At 38.4% G+C, this 23,610-nt stretch overlaps 1 long non-coding RNA gene across 1 annotated transcript; it reads right to left on the bottom strand.

The window, feature by feature from the left end:
• Positions 1–566: 566 nt before the first annotated feature.
• On the bottom strand, positions 567–21,825 carry LOC311446189. Its single transcript, XR_014698799.1, has 4 exons — positions 21,581–21,825; positions 21,397–21,488; positions 19,253–19,363; positions 567–1,035 (listed from the first exon to the last, which is right to left on the bottom strand). It is a non-coding gene; the product is annotated as an uncharacterized lncRNA (long non-coding RNA).
• Between the last annotated feature and the right edge of the window lie 1,785 nt (positions 21,826–23,610).

Here is a 23,610-nt window from a genome sequence, read left to right as displayed (position 1 = left end):
ATAATAGTCAGACTAGGCGTACCGGGTTGGGAAGCTTCCTGGCAACGTCCCTGACCCCGGCCCCAGGGAGGCAGCAGACTTCCCTATGGGTAGGGTCAGGCCGACAAATAGGGCCCTCTGTTCCCCTAAGAAGAGAGTCTCCCACAACAATCACCCTTCTGTCTTTCTTGGTGGAGGCAGTCCTGAGGCGTGGAGTTGACCTCCTCACCCTAGGCATCCTCCCGGGAACACTTGCTACCTCTTCCTCACGCACCGGTCCCTCGAGCTCCAGGGCCTCAAACCTGTTGCGTAAGGGCACCTGGGAAGGTGGGACTGGAAGGGGAGGGCATCGCCTGCGATGTCGAGCAGGGATCCGTGTCCATTCCTCCTCAACTCCCAGATCCCCTCCCTCTGCCCAATGGCGACAGGGCAGGGGGTCCACCCCCATTTGGGGTGTCTCACCTCGATACCTCCCCTTGAGGCCCTGCAGGGAGTAGCTCCACAAGTCTATCTCGCGCTCACACTCCCTGATGGCCCTCAACCTCTCCACCTCCTCCTTGAGCTCCGCCACCATGCGGACCAGGTCGTCCACCTGCTCGCACCTCATGCACACAGTTGCTCTGCCTCCCGCTGATGGCAGGAGCAGGCTCAGACACTCCTTGCATCCCGTGACGTGAACTGCGGCATTTTTTAACGGGTAGTCGGTCTGGGTGTGTGCCGACTTCTGGGAGAGGGCTCCGTGCCTGGTGTACACCATTGCAGCCTAGCTAGCGGCAGGCCGCCCTTAGAGGAGGTGTTGGTATGGGCGGGGGGAACGCTCTGCCCTGCCCGCGCCAACTGCCGCGCCTCTCCCTGCTGAGGCGCCACGCGCTGTGTGCCCGTCCTGGTGGCCGCACTCCCTAGGGGCATCTTTTGACGGCCGGGGAGGGGACGCTGCTGGCTCCGCTACGCCTCGTTCCCGCCTCATTCGCCTCCCTCGCGAGGGCTGCCGGGTCCTGACGTCATATTAATGTCATCCTTTCCCATCCAGCAGAGAGTAGTCAAACAAGTCACTCACTAATGGAAAAAAAAAAATTTCCCTCACCCTCTGGCTATGATGTAAAGCACGCTTTTTAGCCAGTAGAACAAAGGAATTACCTAAATGCAAACACACGCTATAAAGTTGTATTACAGAATCTTCTAGGTTGGAAAAAACCTCCAAGGTCACCAAGTCCAACCTCTGACCTAACACTAACAAGTCCTCCATGAAACTGTATCACTAAGCTCTACATCTAAACGTCTTTTAAAGAACTCCAGGGAGGTTGACTCAACCACTTTCCTGGGCAGCCTATTCCAATGCCTAACAACCCTTTCAGTAAAGAAGTTCTCTCCCTAATATCCAACCTAAACCTCCCCTGGCACAATCTAGCCTAACTGCAAATAGCATACTTGAATAACAGCTGAAATTTCTTCAGAAGTGCTCTGCATCAGTAGGGGGAAGAAGAATGCCATTCACTAGCTTTTGTAAAGAAATTAACATACAGGAGAACGTTAGAATCTGAAGATTCTATTTTCTCTACAGCTAGCGAATGACAGGTTGCTTTCTCCCTTCAAATGAAGTATGCATACGGTAACAAATATGCCTATTATTGAAGTAGTGCCTTAGATGTAAGATTACAAAGGTAAGATGCACGTACTTCACATAACGATACTTTCCCACACGAAAAATATATTCAGTGTTTTTGAATTCCACAGCACAAAATAATTTCTCTGTTAATAGGATACAATGCCTATGGAATACTGACGCTATCACTGGGCATGGGATTTAGCAGCACTGCCTTGGGATGATCAGAAAGGTAAGACTGACTTAAATTTACCCTATACTAATAAATTTTACATCTTAATGTCTTCAATCACATACAATGAATACAAGGGAAAGCACTGTGACAATCTATCAAAAGCCTTTCAAGCCAAAGCCACATTGTTAACCTAATTTTTATTTTTCAGTCTAACAGCTTTAAAGTAAGTTTATGTTAATATTAACTGAGAAGGTCCCAGTGAAGTCAATTACAGACACCCCTTAATTTAATCGACTGCTTAATTTAATCAACTTTTTCTTTTTCCATTTCTGATATACAGTCTTTAAGATCCCACCATTAAAGGTGTTCCCTCTTATTTTTGCTTTAGCAAAATAGGTCCTTAAAATGACCTGATTAGCCATTTTTAGTTTTATGATTACAAGTAATCATAAATCTGAGTAAGACTTAACAAGTTACAAATTTTTTAAAAGACCACTAATGTGTATTTTAGCACATTTTCTGTTTACCTCCACTTTCTTTGTATATAGTTATAAAACAGTTTCATAACACTTTTGTGCTTTCCAAGCAATGCATTGATACAATTCTTATGACAAAAAAAAAAAAAAAAAAAAAAAAAAAAAAAAAAAAAGAGAGAAAAACCATGTGCTCTGGTGTTACATTTTCCAGCTACCATTACAGAATACATGGAGAGAAGACCTAACTTAAAGTACATTTAACTAGTATTCCACATTATTGCACACAACTTGCCTGCCAACAGATTTTGTCTCCCAATTACAGGTCTACTTTCACTTACTGCTTAAAGCTTATAACTAACTCAATATCCAAATATGTCAAATAACATATCACCATTTCTCAATCACTTCACTTTACAAATTATTTGGACCACCAGTTGCCATTCCACACTGATCTCTATTTAAGGCCTTTTTCACTTTCCCTCTTTCTGCGAAGGAAGCAAGGAACTCCATCTGCACTCAACTTTAGGAACAACCTGTGCATTGTAACTTTAAGCACTTATCTGCTATAGATCATTTTAGTTTTCATCTCTGTTTCTAATTGTCTGTAGGAAAGAAGTATTTGCTTAAAGACAGAGTACCAATTTGAAGCAGTAGGAGCCATTTCACAATGGATTAGTCTGCACAGCTGGATTTATGTATCTACTTCTCTTAAAGGTTGTAAATGGCCGCCCATCAATTCTGCATTTGAGCACCTGCGGCATGTAAACCAGCAACTGAGAACTGCAGGGATCATACTGCTGTATTCACTGCACAACTATTAGGAACCACATTTCTGTTCAGAGATACTGAGCTGCAGTCTTCATGATTACTAGTGCTAAAATGATTTGGTTTGACTGAACTGTCTCCAAAGCAGGTCAAACAGTACAGTATATATAGCCTTTTTAGCATTGAAGGTGATCTTTGGAGGATGTGTTTTGACATCGGAAAGTATTTCAATCAAAACACGTGCTAGATGAAACCAATTTTATCACTCTTAGAGTAACCCTTGAAGATCACTTATAATGGTCACAAGGACCTCTTTTCTACTTTAATCTAAAATTCCAGGTAATGCTCATATTAGGAGTGCATTAAAATGCTCTTAACCTGATTGGATTTCTAAAGGGGATGAAAGGTGAATAAATGGCTAAGTGTTACAGAGAAGTCTGAAAACTGAAATTTCCATTTCTGAATTATTTATGAAAAGCAACGTAGTAAACACATTGAATAGCATTTCTTATTAACTTGTGAAATTACCGTTGCCAGCAATTTTCACAATACAGGTTTCAAGCCTACCTTTCCATCAAAGAAACTTCTCACATTTTCCACAGCTCTAATGCCAGACAAAAATATAATATTTAACACCACAAAACATTCTTTTTTTTTTTTTCCCCCTATTCGTTACAGTTGGATAGAACTCAACAGGGACAGAGGTCCCCATATTATGACCAGTGTTTCTCTGGACTGCCACTGGAGTGGAGTCCCAGTCCTTGGGACTCTCAGGAAAATAATTGCCCAGAGATCCTTGGAGTGTTATACCAGGTGTAGTAGCTCTTAGTGGAATTTTCAGGGCTTCAGTATGGCTTACTGAAATTATGAGTCAGGAATGCTAATGATTTCAAGCTCCTTTGGAACTCGATCTATAGAATTTCCCCCATTGAATGGGAAAGGACAATAAAGAATAGACAAAACAATAGGAAACATTCTAAATTGAGTAAAACAATAGTCTGGTTATAGCAAAAAAAAAAAAATTAAAGCACCTATATTAAATAGGAGATAAATCCTGATCTATCAGAAGTAACATTCGTTGATTATTTATTTATTTATTAAATATTTTGGTAACAACAGTGAAACCTGAAACACTGTTGCAGACAGCAAAATGCTATGAGGATGACAAAAGTGTAATAGAATAGATGCTGATGATACATACAGTACAGTATATAAACACTGCACTGGTGAGAGAACACAAAATATTAGTGAGACAAAAATAGGTAAAGTAGATATATTGCCACAAACTGAAGAAGGGAGAACATGGTTAAGAGGATGTTCTTGAGTCAGTAGTAATTTGCAAATTGATTAAATCCCTTCTGTGTCTGTCAAGATCATAGATTTCCAAGGAAAGATTTGGTCAGAAACAGCTTCTGGAGTAGTCAATAGAATAACAACACGGAAATTATTAGACATTCTACTGAAAAAAAAAAAAAAAAAAAAAAAAAAAAACACTTCCCAGGTTTAAGAAGAAATGCTATTTTTAAATATTGTATCTGGCGATACACTACCATATGGCAACACCAGTGAAAGTTATTTTTAATTATTAGCTGGAAACAGCTAGCTTCTCCACAACATACTAGTGATACTCATGAAGAAATGACTGCAGGGAAGAAAATACTGCAGTCTGTAGAGCACATAGCAAACAGTTTTAGATCAAGCATTCATAATAATGCTTGAATAGTTTACTCACTATTCTAATGGTGATTGGGGAAAAAGTTGCAGGTACTGAAATGTAAATAAAACACTTTATCAAGAATTTACAGAATTTGGGGTGAGTCTATGTGGGAATGAAAGCACACAAGCTGTTCTGTTTTGCCTTTGAGTATGTAAAGCCTTACTTTGCAAAAATATGGAGAAAAAGATCATTAAGTCATTAGAAAATAAAGTAAAATCTGAGCCTTGCTCAAATGCAAGATGCAAGTACAATCAGATCCTTATGATTTTTCATTAAGTTGCCCCACACACAATATTGAACTGATTATATACAATTTCAGTTTACTTTCCCATGACATACGGCTATCAGCCATCATTACATAAGACCAAGTTATAGCTACTAAAATAAGATTTATATATCATGACATATCAGGAGATAAGCATAGCAAGAATGACTGGAGAAAGAATACAGGATTTAAGATATATGGATTCCATTCTCCTCATGAACAGTTTTGTCTTAGTCAAATATAAAATACCCTCTGAATTCTGTCTTGCTTTATTGTGGACTTAGATGTGTAGAAGACTATTTTCTACTGTATTTCAAGCAAAGGAGGGTACTTCAAAGGAAGTACCTCTGGGCACCCACAGCAGGAGAGAATGGAGAAAAGAGCACATGAGGGAAAGGCTTTAGAGTCACATGTTTATTATCAACTAGTGCAAGAAACTAAGTAAAAGCTGAGTTAAATAAATGGATTTTCAATATTTGCAGCAAAAGACTTCTAAGTTAAAATACCTCAGTAATTAGCTCAGATGAAATTTAATTACTCTTAGAAATACCATTGTCTTCATTAGTAACTGGCCCTTTGCTATGGATTATCACATAAATCTTTTCCCATACTGTATCTAATTGGAAGTAAACAAGCCAAACCTTGGTGTAAACCCATTCAACATACACAAATTAAGCCAGTATTTATGCTAGATCTTATTTTCTAAGAACTCCAATATCCATTTACGGTGCCTAATAAAGAATCAAATGCGACAGTAATGCTTGGCTGGTCCCCTGCCAAAATGCTTGATGCTGAGTCCCTGCCTCACTTAAGTGTATAAATTGATATAGCAGATCCTCCAGCTCCTAATCTGAGGCAACTACTTTCCCCTAATCACAAACTCCATGTTATGAATTAAACATTAAGACATTTTCAAGAAACATCTACGTGAGTGAGAAAGAAGGTAGTCAGGAGAGCAGCTCCATGGGGGCACTGGATGCACAGCATCACGTTGACCCGGCCGTGCCAACAGCCTGTGATACTCCAGGGAAACCCTCCCCTCCCCCCCACGGGATATCGCTGCAGGGCTGTAGCAAGAGTTGAGGCACTGCCACATGCTTTCGGTCTCCTCGAAGAGGAACAGTGCTGGACTGGTGCCAGTCAGATGCTGCTGTAGACCTATTTTTTCCAGTGTCTTCATCTCTTTAATCCCCCAAAATGAAACAGCATCAAGTCCGTACAGCCACATGTAATTGCTGGAGATGTTGGCTGCATGGAGTGATGGCAATATCCCAGTCTTGGGTACCACAATACAATAAGCAAGATGCTTCTGCATAAGGAGACAGCCCTACCACCCAAGGCCAGGAGCCACTCCTCTCAGACACAGTTGGTTTGAAAGCCTGTGGGACAAAAATACTGTGCCTTATACACATCATGGGCAAGTGGCTGTAATAGGTACTGCAGACACTTAAAGCAGCGGTATTTCCTCTGTCCCCTATTAACATCATGCATTTGGAAGGCAGGGCACAGCATCTAATACCTTCCCAGAACTGTGAACAAGACACTTACTAGAACTCTCTTATTACAATGACTTACAGAGTAGATGTAACAGGTACTTGCATATTACCTTCTGTAGAAAGGTTAGTAAGTTCTCCACACTGTATTCCTACACATCACTTATTTACTTAGTAATATAGGTACGCAAACTAAGAATTTTCATAAAGATTATTTAAAGAAATGAAATTCTTCCTGTTACTTGGAGCTACCAATACCATTTACAGCACGCATGCAAAACAGTAAGAATAGTATTATATGTAAGATTTATTAGCATGATACCAAGAAAAGCTTCTGTAAAGATAGGCCCTGCAGCCAGCCTCCAAACAGCACATGCAATGACTTATTTCAGTTTATATCCAAAAATATTACTACCAAGGCAAAAATTAGCATTAAACAGTATATTATCATAGTTACAGAACTCCTTTTGCCCTGTAAAAGGGGAGAGTGAGTGGTGGTCAAATAGTTCTTTATACGTGTAGGAAAGATGAAAGCTGTTTGCACAATTCACTGGTTGTATCCACCTGCTCACATCCACAAACAAATAGATTAATAGGTATCACATTAGATGTAACAAAAAGTCAATATAGGAGTCTGGGGCAGGGGGGGGAACGGTAGAGAAAAACACTTATGGTATGAAAAACACTTATGGTATGTTGGCTCTAAGCCAGCAAGGAAGGCTGAAGTTGCATCTTATTGACAGAAGAGTTATAAATCCATGCTGCATCCCCTTCTCCCTGAAGGCATCTTCAAGGCCTTCTTACTACTGCCTTGAAAGAGGAAAATACTAGACATTAAAGTGTCATCAGCTCTGGAAATCAAAGGTGCTGTCATACAATCTAGTGTTTTACACTCCAAATATGAGTACCCACTAGAGATTAGCAGAAAAGTAGATCACTTGCAAGGGATTAGTGAAAAGTGTTTAAACTTTATCTAATTTATATAGATCATAAATACAAATTAACCTGAGCTACACAGGCATTTATGGATGTGAAGACTGTACAGGAAAGTTTTAGGTGTTAAGCTGAACAAGTTTTTTTTTTTTTTTTTTTTTTTTTTAAATCACCATCCTTAACATACATATTCCCTGCTACAAACCTGACTAACTCCTGTCTTCATTTGCTTACATGGTACTTGCAACTTCCTTTTGTATTAATTTGATTTTTTTTCCCCAGCCTTACTCTTGGATCAAAGTGATTATTACCTCTCAATACACTAGGCTAGCCTAATACAAGTGCTCTAATGGAAATATCTATTTTAACCTATGACAGTTATTACTACAAAAACAAGCAGCAAGAAGAATTAGAACCATTTGTTCTCAGGCTTTTATGATGTGAGGAGACTGCTGCCTTCGGAGAGCTTGTAAAGCTTTCTCACAGAAATGCTTTCTGGACTTTTCTGTATAATTTAATTAGAATGCTTCATTTCCCAGTATACCATTTGCCACAATCACCTTTCCAAGAATCACCTCTTCTAAACAACTAATTGCAATATTTTCACAATAAATGTATTACTTTTCTCCAGTTTTACTGGAGAAAAACATATCACACACCTCACGGTAAATAAATATTTAAATACAAACAAATGGAAAGAAACATTTTAAATGCTATTGTTTTGTTTATTTGGGAAGTCTGAGAATTAATACAGGGTTCTTATCAAATCTAGAAAATGCTGAGGAACACAGAGTGCCTGTTCTTTTTTTATCCTTTTACTGAGAGAAAAGAGTATTTCAAATTTATGTAATCTGTCATCAGAAAGTCCCAGGCCTTCGCAGTGAATGACCTTGTAGAGAAGCAAAGAATCTACCAGGATTGGTAAGATTTACGAGCTGACTGCAGTATAAATCACATAAGCATAAATCACAACATTACTTTCACTCAGTTGATATGAAGAAAGACTGCACACAACATGGATGGGACAGAAGTGGTTAAAAGTTTCTCCATTAGATTATATTCCTATTAGACCTGTAGTCAAATTTAAACAGAATTAATCTAAATTATTTGCTTGCTTTCTTAATTACAGTAAACCCAGAAGAAAAAAAAAAAAAAAAAAGTATAGCTGTCTTGAGAGCTCACAAAAAGCTAAAGCTCATCATAGTTTGGTTATGTTGGCCCTGTGTACACGATGCCCCTCATCACACGTCTACTCCGAAGGTTATTCAGCTTGAGAGTACAGAATCATGAAATTAACTCTTTAAAAGGGTCTGGATGAAGGAAAACAAAATGTCTCATATAAAAAGATAAAAAGATAAATCAAGTAGCCGAAGCAACCAAATTACATAGAAGAAACAAATACATCAACGGTACAAAAATGTTAATGACTATTAAAATTGGATTTAACAGGCCATGAAAAATACCAACCCTTAACACAAAAACAAATGTGGATACGGTAAATAAGAGACCTTTTGAGTACAGATTAAACTTTTTGTCCTGTGTCTGCAAAACTTCTGTCAAAAACAACAAAACCTCCATCAGATAAGGTGCCTATTCAGCAAAACAGAGTTTTATTTCATAAATTTGAATAGAGCATCTCACTCCCCTGTTTTGCTGAAGAGTAGCAGGCTCAATGATCTCCAAGAGCAGCATGTTTAATTACATGGGAAGCCAAAATAAATTAATTCCTCATAAGAGGCATCTTACTCTTTTATGGACCTTGTATGTTTGATTACATTTCTGGGGAGGGATGGAAGGGGGGAGGAGGAAGTGTAAACGGTGCAGCCATTGAAGTTTCAAGTTGGAGATAATGACACTAAGACCTGTGAGATGAAGTTTGCAGTTTCACATGAAAACCTTTCATACGTACGCTTATTTTAAGACGCGTATTATTTTAAGCCCGTGCCAAGTGCAGTGTACTTGAAGTACAGCATGTGCTTTCTGATTTGTACATGCTATAGCACTGAAGATCATTCTCCAGCTGATGGACAGCCTAGTGAAACAACCAACACAGACTGATTTTGCTTGTCATATACATTCATAAATTAATATGTAGAATTGCACCTAGAATCACAAATGCCCACCTCCTCATCTTTTTTTTCAATAACCTAGAGAACAATATTTCTAAATCTCAATCACCTTTGTAGAGCAAAGGTGACCATGCACTGCCCTGGCTGAGCCCACCTTTGAGCTGACGTGTAGGGACAGAAGAGCTTGAGAGGTCTCTTCTAATCACGGCCTACTGAAAATATCTGACCGATTTCTATGTGCAACAAAACTTAAAAACATTGTATATTTTTCTGCATCAAGTGATAGTTCAAGGAAAAGTAGTGACATGCCTTTCACACAATGCTCTTGAACCTTTAATTTCAGTTGGACAGTGCTAAATATCAATACCATGAAACTTGAAGCCTTACACATTTCACAAAGTTCCTCTGAGAACATAATGCTACTTTAGGGCAATAAACTTTAGAAGTTTTCTGCCAGATTAACGGACCTTACCATTGAAGGCAAATTCCTACGTGCACTTCAAAAACAAATCTTGTGTAAACAGGTCATTCCTTAATTTCAAAATAACCTCTAAAACACAGCAAATCAAAACAGAAGGCAATAACGGGCAAGTGCTTGGCACATGCATATACATATGTGTCTGTAGTATTGCAGTTTTCATAATAAAGTTTCCTTTGGCAGCTACTTTACAATAAAGAAAACGCACAGGATTTATTACCAGTAATGATTTATGCCAGCCATTTTGAAACAAACTGCAGACAGAATATAAAGAGAATGGCTTGCTTTAAACTTGAACTATACACTAAACTATTTCTCAGCAAAATGAAACTTCTGTTCCTCTCAGTAAACCTTTTTTCTTTCTAACTTTTGAAGTTCAGAACATACGTGTAATGCTATTTGCATGAACTTTGCAAAAAGACATCTAGTAGATGTTATTTACTCACTACATTAAATGCAGCTTGAGAAATGAAAACATTTTCACTTTCACAAAAATATTTAAACAGCCAAGAAATAATCAACTTTTCTACTACTTATTAGGATAATGGAAGCAACATCCTTATCCATGTATTTTTAATGAAATGATCTTACAACTATGAAGCATACTCCTGAAGCACTGAAACATCATTTAACAAGATGGAAAAGCTGTGACTTATATTTATCTCATCCAGAAATGAGCTGTCAAAGTTAAATTGTCATGTAATTAATTGTGCATTTACTGGCAATTTTTGAACTGTGAATGAAAGGCTGTACTGAAATAGCAAGTCATTGCATACTTTCATCTGATACATTCGAGACAATTCTTTGAATACCACTTTCTCTGAATAGAGTGCTAACAAGAAGATCCTCCCTTTAATAAACTGTCACCTAATAAGTATTACTATATACATACATATGTATATATATATATATAATTTTTTTAATATTTCTTAGTTGGCCATCACTGGATGGATTCCATAACTGATGATGAGATAAAGACTCGACCTTCAAGAAATAATTTACCTCCAGAGAGAGCACTGGCATGGCGTAAGAGGGAGTTGGTGCAAACATGGCATAGGACAACCTGCCTTTACATGCCTGCAGTTCAGTAGTTTCCAGTTCTTCTACTTTTATTCAAAAGGGATCTAGAAGGGCTACTGATAGCCTTTTAACCTCATTTTACTCTACCCCAATGATACTACTTGTCTACTCTGCCTCTCTCTCCTCATCCCTTCTTTATTTTCACACCATTCATTACTTACTGAGCATGTTTTATTCAGATGCTTTGGCAGACTGTTTGCCTCAGGTTTTTGCTTTGGGAAATTGTGATTTGTCATACCAGTTACCAATAGGCAACACAGCTTTTGAGATACCTCTTTGGCCATTTCAGTCAAGCTTTGCCATTCCAAAACCTTTGCGGGGCTGCATTCATCCTGCAGGAGTGAGGTTCTAAGACCAGAACAAGTGGCAAAACGTAAAAATAGATATGCATTTCACAAGCATCATCACTCAGTCAGTACAGGAGCTGATGCTGTGGAGATGGGCAAACTCTGAACGTACAACAAAGTGGCTATTAGGGTCAGAACCCATTACAGTCCTGGTATTTTTACTTTAATAGAGCTTTCACAGGACTTGTTTGCAGGGAGCTGTGTTTTTAAAAAGGTTAAAAATGACCTTACTGTCAGGGGTAGGTGTTTATTTAGCAAGTAAAACTTAAACAGTAGCTGAAAACTGAAAGTAACCTTCCTGAAAAACAAATCTATTTCAGTTATCCAACATATTAAACAAACTTATTTGAACTAGGAGCTTCATGACAGAATATCCTTTTAGATATTCACTTCAACTTACCAAGACCTGATGGTTTATGGGTATGGTAACATTTTAAAATAAATTACATGCAGGAAAAAAAAAAAAGACAAATCAATCCTGAAATACTTGAATTTAAAATCCAATATAAATAAAACTCTGAGCTGTATTTCAATAAATATACATTAGGACACTTAGTACTTGTACAGGTTCCAGGATAAAGTGTTTTATACCACATGCATTGTATCATTCTCTTCACTGCCAATTTTAATTATTTTTTATGAAGCTTACTACAACAGCGACTGCCAAGAGTATTTTTGAACTATACATTTTTGTTAAAATATCTATAACACTATTTTTGATTTATATATTAAAATATGTATTTAAAATAAAATAATCTCAATTACTATAGAAATCACTCAAATATCTCTAAATGCCTTTACACTTCCACAGCAAGGAGACAGAAGACAGGGCCAGCAGTCATTGCTCAGTTCCTCCACCACATCTAAATTCAACCATCTACTAGAGCTCCACAGTGAGGAAGCTCTAAGAACAGAGGAGGAACAGCACTGCAACACAAGATGCATGTAGAGTTCTGGTTGTCCTATCTCCCATTATTCTTACTAGACCACCTGGACATAGTGGACAAGCAGAGGTTGCGAAAGCCTGCCATCCAAATCTAAATTTGGATCAAAGCACAAGTCTCTCAGCCTAGGTGCAGAATCCCAAGTGAGTGCTCTCCTGCTATCTGTAATCGGATGCTTCATGGGAGAACAGTATGGATTAGTTTTATTTTGCTGGAATGAGCTTCAGTTTCATTTAAAGGAGATAAAGTGATTACCTTGAAACAGTTTAATGTATTCTACAATACATTCTTATAATCTTTGGAGAGACATTAAAAGTACATATATTTTTCATTAGCACCTACTTATGTAAAATGGGATATGAATTGTAGCTGGTGATTTGATTTAAATGAAAGTTTTACAGTATATTTAAGTGGAGTTTGGGGTTTAAGCTAGGACTACAGAGTGATTCAGAAATGAGTATAGCAGTTCCTCCAGGTAATCTCTCCTCCCAGTTCTTCCTATACCAATTATTTGCTTTCCAGAAAAATGTTTCCTGCCTAAGTAATGGAATACAGAACTAGAACTCATGCTTCGTTGTGGCTTTTGCAGGCACTGACTTTGCCCCACAGACTTTCCCTTCTGATAGTGCCATTAATACCAAATTAATTAGATAAAACATACATGCATTCTCCAAACCACAATACATTCCTAAAACTTATAGCATATATTCACATATATACACATATAGACATGTTCTAATCTGTCTGTAAGTACACATATAGTTTTTAAACAAACGATTGCAACTTCCCTCATTTATGCTGCCAGCCAAATGGGCAAATTTTCTATTTCAGAGTGCCTGTGTATTGAAAGGTTCAAAAATGAGGAACAGCAATTTGACTTAACCTGATCCAGGAATTCTGCAAACCTATATAGTCCTTTTCTCCCACACACTTTTTTCCTCCCAGTAAATGAAGATGCTTAGGTAGTATTTACTGCTTCTAATGAGAGGAAAGAAGGTTATCTAGTGATTCAAGATGAATTACAGCAGAACTCCCCCCCTCATTGCTCAACCACAGCAGGGCATTGCCTTCTCACTGTGCTCCCAGGGAAGGATCAGCAGATCAGCTCCAGCAGTGGCTGCTCTTCCTGTGTCTGTAATACACCATCTACCGCTACTCTGGCCCTGCTGATAGTGGAAATTGCACACTTTTTATCTCAGAAAATTTTGGATGGGATTTCAGGCACTGGGGCAGGGGGGTGGGAAGAGGATAACACCGGTATAGTCTGAGGAAATCCCTCATGCTGAATATCAGAAGTCTGCTGGAAACAATCCAGGTATGAGAATCCTTTCAAGGGGAATGCTGTGAGCAATATTAAGTGAAGCTTACCCAGCAGCTGATGCTTTCTCTAATTGACTTGATCTGATGACCTTCCCATAAGTTGGGAGAAACATCTGTGTGAGATGTTGCTGAAGTCATATTGCTTAAGTACAAACAGTAACTTCTTGCAGACAATTATGGGGCTAAGATTTTGCTGAAAACAGTAACTTTATAGTTGCAGGGAGTTGCATTATATTCCTGGCTTGTTGGGAAGCATTTAGTTTATCTTATTTTTAGTAGAGAAATTATTTTGTAGATATATATTTCCACACAATCATGGAAAAGGACCAGGTTGAAACAGACCTCTGAAGTCATATGGATCAAGCCTCCTGCTCAAAACAGGGCCACCTTTACTGTTAGATCGGGTTGCCTAGAGCCTTGTACTGTCAAGGCCTGAGTATCTCCACGGATGGTTGTTCCCAGACCTCTCTGGGTAACCCATGTCAGTCCTTGACCATACACTCAGTAAATACTCTCCTCCTTGTCTCTGACTGTGAGTTTCCTTCCTGCACCTCATGGCTGCTGCTTTTGTGCATATTTGAGGAAAGTCTCTCTGTGCCTTCCTCTACATCAGTCTGCTGACCCCTTAATGGTCTGTGTCCCTCCACTGCAAATTTTGTTACCATCTTATCTCAGTGGGCCCAGAACCTGATACAGTATCCCAGATACAGCTCCATAAGTGCTTGCTACAGGAGCAGAACTGTTACTACCAGCCCATCTACCACGCTCTTGTTAATGCCACAGATGTAGCTCATTTGCATTACCTCCAGGGCATGCTGCTGACTCATATTTGTTACTGCCCACCAATGCATCCACGACCTTTCCCCGAGAGCTACATTATACCTACACTACACACTGTAAGAGGTACCTACAGATCACCTGTGGCTTTGCACATAGTAGTTTTTGAAAGGCTGGTTAGAAAGGATGACTTTAGACAGCAGGTTTTTAGTGAAAATTAACACAAAAACAAAAGCCTGCCAGCCATCTCACATGCAGCACCCAGAACAGATCTCGTTTCTTCCTCTGTGCATGCACAGATCTCATGCACCAGTAGGTGATGCCACAGGCTTTGGAGGGGCTGGGTGACCAGTTGGCCAGCAAAGCTCCCTGCACACAAAGCAGGTCCAGGCAGCAGTGCCATCTGGGTCCTACTCAGTGTCACCATGGAGCTGCCTATCTTCACATCAGGAGACAGGAGCTCGGTTACGCACATACACTTGGCAGATTTGGCCATGCTAAAGGCAAGCTGTGACACTGCGGTGTCAGTTTGCGACATCAGGATTAGCTGAAGTGTGAAATTGAAACCAATGTTGGGACTCTTACTTCCTACATCAAAGCTTAACTCACTTTTTTTCTCCTTTAAAACCAAAGCCACTAGCCACTGTGTAAATGTAGTGTTATATGTACATACACACCACATATATATATATATAAAATATTGATTCCTTTTATTAACTTGTCAGACAAGATGGTGAGAGGAAGTTACTTAGAGATTTTTTTAGCCCAGTGATACGCAGTGGTTAGAAAGAGGCACCGTTTCTAGTGGCTCTTTTCAATACATCAGACAGATGTTCAGTTCAATATGAATTAGTTCAACAGTAATTCCAAAGCTTAGTTTTTCAGTTTCTAAGTAGTTAGAATTGTTACCGTATTTCAGCATCCTATCCATAGTCAAAACTAGTTAATAAAGCTAGATCTGTGAAAAAGTCTCGTTCATCTATCATCTATCCAGGCCTTCCTTCCCAAAAACAATCCACAATAATCTCAAGACTGAGAAGTGAGATTTTTATTCATCGTTTTTGGAGTATGTTTGGGGCATATGGGGGGAAAAACATATGGAGCACACATGGTTTTTCTCAGTATCACAGATAAAAAGATGGAAGGGAGATAATTTGAATACTTATGTTCAGCTTTAAACATCAACCTTGTGACTCTGAAGCCCAGCAAAGACATTCTTTTACTATTTCTGAGGGTATACTGACGTATCCTGTACATTTCAAGTTAAATGCAACACTGAGCATAACCTGCTTTGTCACTGGATATAGTTACCACATACAAGAACAACAAAAACATCCCACAAGACATTGTTTCAGTTTAAAAGTTAAGATAATTTTCTCCAAGTAGAACGGTGCTGGGAGAGGGAAAGAAGTGTCTGGGGGCCAGAGATCAACCCACCAGCAACACCCATTATTTTCTAGCACATGCAGTCTGGGCTCTGAAGCCTCTCTGCTTTAGCATATTGCACAGCCTTTATCCTTGATCATTGAAGAAAACAACCTGTCAATGCTTTACACTGACAAGTCTGAGAAAATAGATTCAGAAGGATTTTTTCTGCATACAGAAAAAGATGCTTAGAAGCATACACCCAAGATTACCAGCATTACTGCTGCACTCTTCAGAGAGCACAGATGCCTTTTCATTTAGCATCTCCAGAGTTTCAAAGACAGCACCTACCTACTCTACACAACCATGAAATTTCACATATTATGAAACATTCACTTCTTTTGCAAATCTAAAACTTATTAGATTTTATTATTCATCTTCTGTCTCTTAAGACAGCATATCAATATTAATACTGCCAGAGAAATCATATAGTTGGAAGTCTTTTAGGTTACCTGAACAAACAGTCGAGCAATTACTGTTGTATGATATTCTCAAAGTTTGCCAAGAAAAGAGACAAGGTTAGATGCTTCAAAACATTCTTCAGGTTTCTTTTGGTTCAATGTTAAAGAGAGAAAGTGGTTTTTAATTACCTATGAGTATAAAATATATGCTGGGGTTCTTCTGGAGACAGAAGAATGAAGCTGTAATATTCAGGTAAAGGAGAAAAGTAGAATGGGTGTAAAATGCTGGAAGTGACACATTTGACTAATGTGCGAGAGCTCAGAATAAAATGAGTCTTTCATACTTCAATCTGCATTTGAAACTTACACTGGGTAAAATGAAGTAGTTAATGGTATGCGGTGTGTAAAGAGACCAAGATATGAGCATTTCTCTTCAGCTTCCTGGACCTCAAGAAACATAATAGCTTGGGTAACGTGTAGAAAGAGGCAGGAATAACTGTTGAAAAACAAAGGGTTTTTAATTTGAGTTTACTATTCCAATTGGAAATGGCAGTAGAATAAGTGTTGGGAGCTCTCTAACTTCCATGGCAACCCATTCACACTGAAGTTATGTGACTCAGAAGCTAAGTTCTTTAAATGCAGACATATGGCTTTAAAACCTTTTTGATTTGATGCCCAGATACAGGATAATTATTTCTTCATTTTATTGTCCTGGTAGACTCTGAATATTCACACATCACAATTTTACTCAAATTACTTGAGTTCTCCTTCACTTTTCAGTTTCCTGTAAGGCTTTACTTTTTTTTTTTTTTCTTCAAACAAAAATGTTAATTGAAATCCACAGCAAAATTAAAAGATATGTCTGGTAACTTAAAGAAATTTCATATCTTCTAAACACCCTGTACATGTTATTATACTGAGAAAGTATGTTACCTGCTTTTAATTTACTACTTGATTGCTAGAGGATTAAAAATTCACATTTCACTTGAAGGTTTAAGTATTCATCAGCAGTTGCAGTATGCATTCTCAAAAGGACATAGAATACACTTCTAGCACAGTATAAGTCTACCAACACTGAAATATAGCCAGCTTTGTAACATTGGGCCTAATTAAATTAATTTCTTAACATACACACACCACAACCATATGATTTCAAATTAAAACAAAACAGCATTGCTCACGTTTCACATCTTTTGTCCCCATCAAGAAGTTATTGCCACTCTTTTACATTAACAGAGGAGATAACATTTTGGATAATTTAAACCTTAAATGCAACAAAGCTGTGTTTTGTTAATTATAGAAAACACACATAAGACATGACCAGACTTCTCCCTCCGTGAGAAGTGTAGTAGTACTAACCTAGCATTTTCTAATCCATTGCTTTGTTTCAAGGCAACACTTGTCAGCTTGGAAATTATGTCAATGCTCATATGACTAAGACTAAGCATGTGCTTAAGCATCTACTCATACCAATACATAAGATCATCTCAGATTTAAAACAGTGCAATACTCAATGCCTCTCATCGTCCAGAAATTCTAAATACACTCAGAACCCTGGAAGGCACCTTTCACAGTACAAGTGAACACGAAACAAATTCTTTCCAGTTACTGTTTCAGTGTTTCTTTCCAATATGCACAGCAGAAATAGCTTCACCATTCACCAGTATTTCATACCATACTTGTTGCATTTTAATACAATACCACAAGAATTCTTCAAGGAAATGTTTTTCAAGTCAGTGACTACAATATCAAAATGGAAGCTTTTTTAAAACAACAACTCACTTTTTTTTTTTTAAAAAAAAAAAAAAAAAAAAAAAAAAAAAAAAAAAAAACACAATTTATATCACAGAAAACCTTGTTGCATATCTGGTGGTTAGCTGCAAAACGTTCATAAGTTATCCAGGTTCTTTGGTCAGCTTTTAATATCTGCAGAGATAACATCAATTTCTATGCATTTTAGTCTCAGTAGAAGTTTCCTACAGAACTGCAACACATTGTTTACAGACAATTTCTAAGCCTAGAACTGCAACAAATCTAAACACCATTATCATTCCAGCAGTTAAGAACTACCACTTCTGTCCAAACTGCACAGTGGAAAGGTTCCACCATTGGTCATATGCACTCCCTGGCATCCTTCTTGTACTAAAATAAGATAACCTGTAGCTGGAAAAAGCACAGCATTTTTCCCCACTTGGGAGAGTGAATTAAATGCACGACTATCTCAGCTCACCTGTAACATTTGCTGAAGTTGACCTGACATATATCAACAGGAAACAGCTATCTACTTCCCTTTAATTTCAGTGCCTTTGAATTGTCACTTAGTTTCCTTCCCACCCTGTTCAACACAAAACAAATAAATGACAAAAAAAAACACACACCAGAAAATGCTTGCATATTATGTCTCCCATTACCTCTCTCAGTACCAGACCTTAGATACAGTCTTTAGATCAGAAACATACAATAATGCTTCATTATGCAAACAAAAACACTAACCTAGACATTTTTGCCTCTCTGCATTTTTGCAGCTGTTATTATGCATTACCATCAGTGAGATGGAAACACAACATGGAAAATATTTATGGCATGCAACAAATATTTTGAATATTACATGCTTACTGCAGATATCACAGCTAAGTAACACAAAGTGTCCCTATAATCTCTTCAGCAACAATTTCCAACAATTTCTCCAGACCTAAACAATTAGAGACACACTCCAGTCACAGAGCACAAGAAAACAGATCCAAGCATCTAGATAATCTCATAAGGCACTGAGACAACATTTTCCAAACATCACTTGACTTTTCAACTGAAATATTTCAGATTGACATTATTATTCCTTGTCAAACATATCACACAAGTTCAGAACTTCAACATAAACCCTTGTTTCTCCAACAAATCCTATACAATATTAAGCAAATAACAAAATTGCTGACCAAAAAAGAAAAAAAAAAAAAAAAAGTGAATCTTTTGAACAAACAGCTGAATATTAAAAGATTTTCACTTACCTTGTCCACTGATCTGGTAACTCCACAGCAGCAGAATTGTTGCTAATATCCAATGTGTCCACCCAGTTAATCTGACACATTGTGGTCTTCCAGCCATTGCATTATTGGATGCTATATAAAGAAAAAATATTGGATGTTTAGTTATAACAGGAGATATACCTCAGGGTGGGAGAAGAGTAGGGGATGTAACACAGACAAAACACCACGAATTTCCTCAGTATGCATCCCTCATTACATTAATAAATACCCCTCTGTAAAAATGCTTTTTAATTCAGAACCTCCCTTACTCTGTTTGTTCAAGACTCATCTCATATGCCATTACAAAATGGAAGTAAATTGCTTTGAAAATGCTTGCATCTACCTTTAATACAGAGGTCTTAAGTTTAGCAAAAACAACAACAAACACCAACAATATAAATCAAACAACAGGTTCCAATCTTGCCCAGTTTAGGAGTCCTGAACAACAAGAGCTTCACTGAGTCACACCTAAAAGTTTTTCTGTGTAGTACAGCATTGTTCCAAAACAAGGCTGCAACGTAGAACAACATTAGAGATTCTTCCCTTCCTACTTACCCTCTCATATGGAGGAAAGGAAGGCAATAGAAACTACAAGACTTTTCATGTTTGCTCTCCCTCCCCTATCCCCCCCATTTATTGTGACACAAACCTCCACTTTTTCATTTAGTCAGTTATCCAGTTACTAGCCTAGGTCACTCTGTTTTCTCATGTAGTTCAGCAAGCTGTTTATAAATTACATTTATTTTTTTTAACCTCAGAACTGGCTAGTGAAACCAGCTCTTTTGCAGAGAAGAAAAAATACTCCATGTTGCAAACACCTTGATTTTTTCACTATGAGTTTGTTTTGAACTCTACTAGAACAGCTGCTATTTCAGCAAAACATTGCCCTCCCTCATGCTTGATAGATTCTCTGCTTCCCTTCTAATTAAGGCATATGGACAGAAAAGGGGCAGGAATGCTACAAAACATTGTTTGTTTGACATCGCCTTTTTAACTCAGAGGAAAGGAGGGGTAAATAAACTAAAAATTGTAGTCCCAAAGAAAATATCTAGAACAATTAGTATGAATAATTTCCCTAGAAAGTTGGGGGGGTTGTTTGTTTTATTATCTTGTTTTATTTTTTAAGCCCCTGCGAGTTCAAAAAAGCAGATTTGTAGAAGTAGCATCTTAGAAAATAGTTAAAGGAAAGAAAATTCATGAAATAGAATAACAGATACATTTGTAATTCTCAGTGTAAGCAAACAGATGGTATTCGATTAGTTATTTACCTACTTTACTACTATTAATTAAAATCTGTAAGATAATTTTTAATTTCACTGACTACAGAAAGCTGGAGTTTGACAGAAAATTGACATTTGTATCTACAGCCCTGTTAACTGCAACATAAATATCACAACTAAGAAAGCATTAAGATAGTACATATGAACCCCTCAGAGAACCACTAGTGTTTAAGGAGAAGTTTTTACTTCAAGATTCATAACTAATGAATAGAGGAAGACAACTGTTCTATTTCTTATCTTGTGAAAGAGATAAAAAATAAATTACACTTAAAAAAAAAAACACGCAACAATAAAAAAGGTCAAATATATGCTGAATTAATGAGCAATTCAACACAACTTATTGCAGCTGTGCACATACAGGAAAAAAATAATTAAAAAAATACAACTACATTTGCCAGATAAACAGCCAAGAGAAAATGGCAAAAGTACCTTCTTGCCATTTGTTGACAATTAGCTGTAACTAATTTAGAGTGAGCCAGGTGCAGCCAGTTGGCAGGAAATCAGCTAACATGGATAAATCTGTCATACAAAGGAGTGTAGCAAAGTCTGAAAGTAGTTATAGATAAGGCTTTTGCTGAAGCAGTATGGGTGTGAAAGACTATGACATTTTCACTCGTGTTATCAGAGATTTATTGTTGACTCCATTACAATCCAAAAATAAAAGCTAAAAATAAATGAACATAAAACATCCTTTAAAGTATTTGGAATCTTCTAATCATTGGGATTTGCTGTTGTCTAAAGGAATAACAATGATATATTAGAACTTTACCTATTACAGTTTGCAAATTCAAAGCAAAAATAAACAAATAATAATAATGCATTTTTACTGAATAAGTATATACGTACCTGAAGCCAGATTCTGAGCTTCCTTAAATGCATGAAAATCCCTGGCACAGGCAAGCATCTTTAGACCCACATAACCAAAAGCATAACTTGATCTGATGCATTTAAAAATAAATTTATCACTGAGGTATTACATTGCCTGTTACAAAGACTGTATCTTCTAACCTCATTTCTGTTAGTGCATTACCTAGTCCATTATAAATACAAGATCCCTCCGAGGGCCATCTGTGGAACCAGATATTGTCCGATGAGGTCCTCACTGCAGTATCCGGATTGTTTATGCAGTTTAATGAAGAGCAATGATAAGATTTTTCCTATTTAAATTCAGAAGCAACATAAGAATGGTGCAGCAACATCTGTATCACATCAGAGGTTTTCAGTACTATTATAGCTGGGGTAGAGCATTCCATATTCTCATGTCTAACTGGTAGCCACTGCTTTTGTGCTTAGCAGGTGAAAAGTAATGAACTCCCACTTAAGACCTCTAAGAAGCTAGGTAGAGGGAAACTGAACAGATAATCAGATACACCTGTCAGTTTGGAGACATCTGTGGCTCAAGTTAGACATTAAAGGGGTTCACAAGCTATGTATCTTAGTAAATCATTACTAAATCATTAATTCAGTAACTTATAGGATTTGCTTTCAGAGCCTTTCAAAACCTAAGTGTCCTGGTTTCAGCTAGGATAGCGTTAAATTTCCTCCTGGTAGCTGGTACGTGCTGTGTTTTGGACTTAGAAACCCACAAGCTTTTCCTTTTATTTTTTATTTTTTCCTCAGTGCTCTCCCCCATCCTACCAGGGAGGGTGAGCAAATGGCTGTATGGTGCTTAGCTGCCAGCCAGGTTAAACCACACAAGCTTTTTGGCTCCAACATGGGACTCAAACCCCTGAGCCTGAGGTTGAGTGTCGCACTCTACTGACTGAGCTAGCCAGCATAGCAGTTAGTACCCCTGCATGGGTTCAATTTCCCAACAGGGAGCCCCCAGAGCACCTTCCCCAGCGTGTTTTTTTACGTGCACTACAGGGACTTTATCCCCTTCTACAGTATGTAACAAATTTGATTGGGCAGGTCTGGCTCGGTTGGCAGATCCCCTAGTGTTGACTAACCAGGTGGCCTTTGCCAAATACTTATCCCAATTTTTGAGTGTCCCAGCACCCTTTGCCTTCAGTGTACTCTTTAACAGTCGACTGTATCGCTTGATTTTCCTGGAGGCTGGTGCATGATAGGGGATGTGGTACAGCCATTGAATACGACACTCTTTTGCCCAAGTGTCTATAGACACTGGGCCAAGAGACACTTGGGCCAAGAGGTTGTTTCGGAAATGAGTTCCATTGTCTGACTCTATTCTTTCTCGGGTGCCATGTCACCACAGGACTTGTTTTCAAGGCCCAGGATAGTGTTCCAGGTGGTGGCATGAGGCACAGGATATGTTTCCAGCCATCCGGTGGTTGCTTCCACCATTGTAAGTACCTGGCACTTGCTGTAGCGGGTTTGAGGGAGTGTGATATAATCAATCTGCCAGGCCTCTCCATATTTGTATTTTAGCCATCACCCTCCATACCAAAGAGGCTTTGACCGTTTGGCTTGCTTGATTGCAGCACATGTTTCACAGTCATGAATAACCTGTGCTATAGCGTCCATGGTCAGGTCCAACCCTTGATCACAAGCCCGCCTGTATGTTGCATCCCTGCCCATCGGGCTTTAAATAATTCACCCTTATGTTGACAGTTCAGGTCCACTTGAGCCACTTCAATCTTAGCAGCCTGATCCACCTGCTGGTTGTTTCAATGTTCTTCTGTGATCCGATTCTTGGGTACAAGAGCATTTACATGGCATACTTTTACAACCAGGCTCTCTACCCGAGCAGCAATATCTTGCCACAATGCAGCAGCCCAGATGGGTTTGCCCCTGTGCTCCCAGTTCTGCTTCCGTTGCTGCAACCACCCCCACAGGGCATTTGCTACCATCCACGTGTGAGAAACAAAGTTGTGTTTTTACAGTAGAATGTGTTTTTGCAGTGGAAAATTCCACTATCTTTGCATGTCCAAAAGTGATTGTACAGGCATGACAGTGGCACAGCAGTGAGGAGTATGTTCAGCAGGTAAGGGGAAGGTCCCACTGTCCCAAAATAAGGAGGATAGCTAAGAAAAAACAGGATGAGCAGTATGAAATCAGTAAAGCCAAAAAAATCACAGGCCCTGTAGTCATGAGACAAGG

This window comes from Aythya ferina, assembly GCF_964211825.1.
Source record: "Aythya ferina genome assembly, chromosome: 1".
In the NCBI taxonomy this organism is placed as follows: Eukaryota; Metazoa; Chordata; class Aves; order Anseriformes; family Anatidae; genus Aythya; species Aythya ferina.
Note: the sequence above shows the minus strand (reverse complement) of the source record. Positions and strands in the feature narration are given on the sequence as shown.